The sequence below is a fragment of the Triticum aestivum genome, chromosome 1A (assembly GCF_018294505.1).
Source record: "Triticum aestivum cultivar Chinese Spring chromosome 1A, IWGSC CS RefSeq v2.1, whole genome shotgun sequence".
NCBI lineage: Eukaryota > Viridiplantae > Streptophyta > Magnoliopsida > Poales > Poaceae > Triticum > Triticum aestivum.
The window spans coordinates 325,370,107-325,376,931 of NC_057794.1; positions in this window are offsets into that span (position 1 = coordinate 325,370,107).

Sequence of the window (6,825 nt, forward strand, 5' to 3'; positions counted from 1 at the left end):
ATACGACTGGTCATCTCTCTCTGAATCCTCCTCTGAGGAGCTATCTGTAACCAGCAAGAAATTTGCATCGACAAGTAGCACTGACTGCTCAGAAGACCTTGTTTTCACTCCAGATTTTCCCATGACCGACTCAAATGGCTGATGCACATGAAGAGTAGATGAATGTATAAACATTGTTGACAAAAGGAATACCTTATGGAAAAAAATATGGCATGATACAATTCACATATACGATGACTGGCTAAACAGGATGGCATTGCATGATTCACGTATATGATGCCTGGCTAAAGAAGATGGCATTGCATAATTCCCATATACTCCCTCCATTCCTAAATATTTGTCTTTTTAGAGATTTCAAATGGACTACCACATACGGATGTATATAGACATATTTTAGAGTGTAGATTCACTCATTTTGTTCCGTATGTAGTCACTTGTTGAAATCTCTAAAAAGACAAATATTTAGGAATGGTGGGAGTATGATATAGAAACCAAACAGGTGGCATTCACACAAAGCAAATCTAAACTAAGCCGATGACATATAAGATGTATAATGTAAGCAATGCAAGGCGCCATATGCATGATATGACCAACATCAGCATGCCAGGTTAGAGCAAACACCTCAGGTGGTAAACAGGCGTGGTCGGCTCCTTCTGAATCTCCATCTAAACAGTTATCTTCCTCTGGAATACAATCTGGAAATGCAGGAGGGGGGCACTTCGCCCACCATGGAGCGGCGTCTGCATGACATTATATTCGCACGCAACAGTCTTCTCTTTTTCTCTACATGTTCAGTACGATTGTGTACAATATTTGACATGCATAATAAAAAAATAGTTAGATTTTGTAAGGCCTAAGGGGTGCATGCAAAAATCAAGACTGATGGTAGCAAACGGGTGGATGTATCCAAAACTAATGATAGCAGGTAGATTATAGCTTCAGTTTAAAAAGATAGACAATGGATCATCTATTGTTTGTTGCCTACCCAACATGAACCACATAGAAGACCCCAAATGAACCAGATAGTAGACATATACTATTCGTTGCTGGCTCGATATGAGACCCATGGGCAATTCAAAACTCAAGATTGAACGATAAAGTAGCAGGTAATAATAACCGATGTATAACGTAAGCAAACACGAAAGACTGCGACCTCTCTTTCGGAACTGTGTAGTCCTCAGGTTCATCTGCTCAGTCGATGATGGTAATGCAGTTGGCGTGGCTACCGGTAACGGGGAAGATGATCTAAGGCGGCGAAAGGAAGTCTGCAGGGGGGATCTCTGCTACAGTGAACGCTTCTGTCGATGGTGCACCTCAGGTGGGGTGGATGATGACACGACAGGAGCAGGACATAACACACAGAGTTTTCTTTGACGCCTATCTGAAAATGAAGTAAATCTATAAGGGCTCCTTATAATTGAAGGATTCTATATACACAGGGACAGGAAAAACACAGGAATAGGATTGGAATGCACGTGCAAAGCATAGCATTTGGAAACATAGGATTTCAGTCAACCTGGGTGTATGGCTCACATGAATTGGAAGAACAGAGGAATGGCGAAACAAAGTGATGCGACGAGTGTACAACCTCTTTGGCATAGCCTTGTGGACCTCAACATCATTGGGTTGGACGTGGAGGATGGTGATGATGCTGGTTTGACTGTCGGAGGCAGGGAAGAAGATCTGAGGTCTCTGGAAATGGTGCCGAGGGTACTGCTCCACTACGATGGACGGTTCCGTCATTGGAGCAGCTCCACTAAGGTGTACGGCGACGAGGCTGAAGCATGACAAGACAGACAACGGTAATCTAAAGAGGGACCCTAATATCATCTGCAATAGATGATGTAAAATACATCACCAAAAAGTGCTAGATGTAAAACGCATCAGCCGCGCCATGGCCGCTCTGACAGATGATGTAAGTACTGTTCACTTTGAACTTAACTGAAGAAAATGAACTTCACAGTCGAAACTGAATTTTACTGTTGAAACTGATTGAACTAGTAACAGAGCATTGCAATAGATGTTTAGGGCGTTCGAGCACTAGTAGCAGAGAAGCAGTGATCTAAATCAGCAGACGCTCGAGCAGGGAACACACTAGCAGAGAGCAAGTCGTGCAGTAGCACCACGAGCGAGTGCTAAAGCAGCAACTCCTGTAGCTGCCGGAGGTCGTGCAGCAGCAGTAGCAGCGCAAGCGAGAGCAAGAGCAGAGCAGCAGCACGAACGAAAGCAGGAGCAGTGCAGCAGCGCGACCGACAACAAGAACAAAGTTGCAGCGTGAGCGAGAGCCGGAGCAGCTGCAACTAGTGCCGTTGTGGAAGTCGTCATCGAGGAAGCAACGACATGGGGGAGAGACGCCGTGGATGATGTGGCCGGCGACGACGCTGTCGATGAAGACACGCCATGTCTGCTTGGTATCGAGCACCGACAGGCCCATGAGATCGAATAAAAGATAAAATGCAGCGGTGAGTGCAGAACCTCCCTGGTGGCGCCGAGTTGGCCTCGGCTTCATCGGAGGAATTGGTGAGGATGTTGCGGTTCCGGTGGGGCAGGTCAAGACGGTGCCGTGGGGATTGAGGTGGCGCGATAGACGAGGCGAACGTCGGGGCAGCTCCTTGGAGGTGGAGGACGGGGCGGCTAATCTAGCGGGACGACGAGATCGACTATGGATCCTCATCCGGCGCGGTGGATGAGGGACGACGAGCTGTTGTGGTGGACGCCGTAGTCGGGGAAGAGTCTCCGGCTGGGTGGCGGTCGGGAGGCCGACGGAGGAGCGTGGGGTTTCACGGGTTTTGGCGGCCCGGTGTACGAATGGGGGGCGAAGGTGGAGGGGGGAGCCAAGCTTAGGGACACGCTTGTCCGAAATGTAGGGTAAGTTACCAGCATACCCCCGCCGGTTTTGACACCGTGATGTGGAGCTTCATTTCCGGCTGAGGGGTAGAAGGGGGATTTCGCGTGTCTGGGTTGCAGGAGCGATTTCGGATGAGAAGGGAGTTCTCGCGCGCGTCCAAATTTTGGAATAACAAGGCATGGCGCGGGTTGAAGAAGCAGGAGTTTCAAAGCAGGTGAGACAAAAGATACTCGAGCTTGAAAATTTCGGGATAACAAGGTGCGGATTTCTTGTTTGACAGAACAAACTTAACGTGTAAAAAAACAATTCATACAAGACACGAGAGAGTCATGTCCCCTTTTACTATATTGCTATAGATGCCATTGAAAAAACTACAAGAAAAATGTAAAAAAATCGGGAGAACAAGATTACCCTGCACAGTACCAAATCGATTCGCACTTCCCTCAACAACAACAAAAAACAAATCAATTCCCACCAAAGAAAGATGCCATGATCTCGAATTTCAATTTTTGAATCCACGTTATGTTGAATTCGAATATATCGTTAGGTGACCTTGCAGTTTATAATTGATGTAGTCGTACATTTTGATCTTCCATCATATATGAACATTTTACTCCACCATGTGAACATATATATTGACGTCTACCATATGGACTAAATTTGAATAAATTTTCCTTATTTGAATACGATTGTTGTCAAGTTATACAATAATTTAAATATTATCTTGATAACAAAAAACATACATATAGCTGTAATCATATTTCACTATGAACTACATGTACCATACGCTCTCTAATTCAAATATTTGTATCCATTTTATGTTGAATTCAAATCATAGTACATTATTGGTCTAGGTAGCGAGATGTTTGGGATAATCTAAACCCTGTTTTCATACGTATAATTTTTGGCTGAATTGGGACAAGTTTTGGTATAAGCCTCTTGCAAAACCGGAGATTCTCTCAACAAGCCTTGTGGTTCCGAGAGGGAACGTGTCACCTTTGTGTGCGAAATGATATACGTTGCCTCCCCCTTGATTTTATTTACAGAGGCAACATAGAACTATATAAGTGCCCTATTAAATTTTGGAATTATTTCGGGTTCATTTGGCCTTTTTATACATTAATTGAGTTTCTGGACTTTTAATGTGCATAATCTAAATATGAATTGCATGCACATGCTCCGGTGCACCAAAGTGGGTTGAAAAATCACATGTGTGTCCTTGGTTGAATTTCTAGGTCCCATGGAAGAAATGATTATCAAACATCTGGGCGTCATGACTCGGCCGAGAACATCAAGAAACTTTGATTTTAAATTCATGTAAATCCAAAACTCGCCTGGAAATCATGAAACTTGGCATGGTGTCATGCCATGGCACTAACATGTTGTGGTAAAAAATTGGGCCGATTTGGAAGCTCGTGGTTCTAAGAGGGAACGTGCCACCTTTGAGTGTGAAATGATATACGCTGCCCCCCTTGAGTTTCTTAACAAAGGCAACATAGAACTACATTAGTGCCCTGTTAAATTTTGGAATTATCCCGGGTTCGTTTGTCGTTTTTTATACATTAATTGAGTTTCTGGTCATTTAATGTGCATAGGTCAAATTTGAACTACAAGCACATGCTCTCGTGCACCAAAGTTGGTTGAAAAATCACATTTGTGTCCTCGGGTGAATTTCTAGGTCCCATGCAAGAAATGAGAATAAAATTAAAACATCTAGGCATCGTGGCTCGGCCGAGAACATTGAGAAACTTGGTTTTAAAATTCTTGTAAATCCAAAACACGTCTAAAAATCATGAAACTTGGCATGGATGTCATGTCATGGTACTACCATGTTGTGGTAAAAAAATTGGCCGAATAGGAACAAATTTTGGTATAAGCTTTTGCAAACCGAAGCTTCTCTCAAGAAGGCTCGTGGTTCCGAGAGGGAACGTGCCACCTTTGAGTGCGAAACGATATACGTTGTCCCCCTTGAGTTTATTTACAAAGGCAACATAGAACTACATGAGTGCCCTGTTAAATTTTGGAATTATTCCGGTTTCATTTGGCCTTATTTACACATTAATTGAGTTTTTGGTCATTTAATATGCATAATTCAAATTTGAACTACAAGCACATGCTCCCGTGCACCAAAAATGGTTGAAAAATCACATTTGTGTCCTCGGGTGAATTTCTACTCCCTCCTTCCATCTATATAGGTCCTAATGCGTTTTTCGAGGCTAACTTTGACCAAACTTTAGAGCAATAATATATGACATGCAACTTACACAAAGCATACCTTCAATTTTGTATGTCAAAGGAGCTTCCAATAATATAATTTTCATAGTATACATCTCACGTGCTATTAATCTTGTCAATAGTCAAAGGCTGTCTTGAAAAACACATTAGGCCCTATATAGATGGAAGGAGGGAGTAGGTCCCATGCAAAAAATGAGAATAAAATTCAAACATCTGGGCATCGTGGCTCGGTCAAGAACATTGAGAAACTTGGTTTTAAAATCATGAAACTTGGCATGGTGTCATGTCATGGTAGTACCATGCCGTGGTAAAAAAATTAGCCGAATAGGAACAAATTTTGGTATAAGCTTCTTGCAAATCGGAGCTTCTCTCAAGAAGGCTTGTGGTTCTGGGAGGGAATGTGTCACCTTCGTGTGCATAATTCAAATTTGAAATACAAGCACATGTTCTAGTGCAGTTGGTTGAAAAATCACATGTGTGTCCTCGGGTAAATTTCTAGGTTCCATGCAAGAAATGGGAATGAAATTCAAAATTCTGGGCGTCGTGGCTGGGTAGGAAACATTGAGAAACTTAGTTTTTTAATTCCTGTAAATCCAAAACACGCATGAAAATAATGAAACTTGGCTTGGTGCCATGGCATGGCACCAACATGCTGTGGTAAATTTGCAGTCCGATTTGTGAAGGCGCACACATTAACAATCAACAAAGTCATTTTGGAACAAGTGCTGTCATGTTACAATCGGAAACACAAGTATTATTGAAACCGTGAGCATTCTACTTACTAGTACCATTTACGTGCCGCCACGCGTCCCCATTTTTTATTAGCTAGGAGGCGCCATGCAGGGTAGCTATTTGAGTACGAGAGGCGTGCGATCAGACCCCGACGCGTGCTTATCGGGAGGAGAGCCCTTTGACCTCCATTTGCCGTCCACCACTCTCCCAAGGTCTCCATTAATGGCGCCCGAGCCTCTGTTTAATGGCGTGGCTATGTCTCACTCGACTGAGATTTAAGAGAGAAAAAAGGAAATCTGAAAGCACGTATCTTGATGTAAGATCCGATGGACCTATATAGCATCTACTGCGACTTATAGCAAGACTGATGAATATATAAGGACGATTAATTTTTCTTTTTTGATCAAAGAAGGGCTTGCCCCTTCTGATTTTCATTACTAAAAACCACCACAATTCACAAGAAGTTCAGCACAACTCCAGCCTAACACGAAGGACTAAAAGCTACCAGATTGAAATCGCAACATCCCAAGAGGCCAACAAAGGCCAAACATCCGCGCTAGAATCCAACATTTCACAACCGACGACACAATCCACATCCTAAACCGATTATTACATCAGAAGAAACCAGGAAACTAGTCTCCGCGACGAGCGGCGATGAGCTCTTTCGTGTCCTCAAGATGCTGCTTGAGAACATCCACGGATTCCTCCACCAGCCTTTGGCGCTTGTTGCGGAGCAGGTCTGCACTTTGGATGATCTTCTCCCTCAGCAGGTCGCGCTCGGCCCGGAACCTCTCATTGCCCTCCCTTAGTTGCCAGATGACGCCGGTAGCATGTTCAAACGAGGCTATCATGTCGTCCTGCAACCTCGCCGAGCCAGAGATCTGATCCATCTGGCTATGGATGATCGCATGCATGCGCCTGTAACAGTCGTCGCCTGTCCGCGAGAAATTTTCCCAGGCGGCTGCGGCGCGGCGGGACATCTCTACTGCTTTTGCGGTGCGGCGGGACCT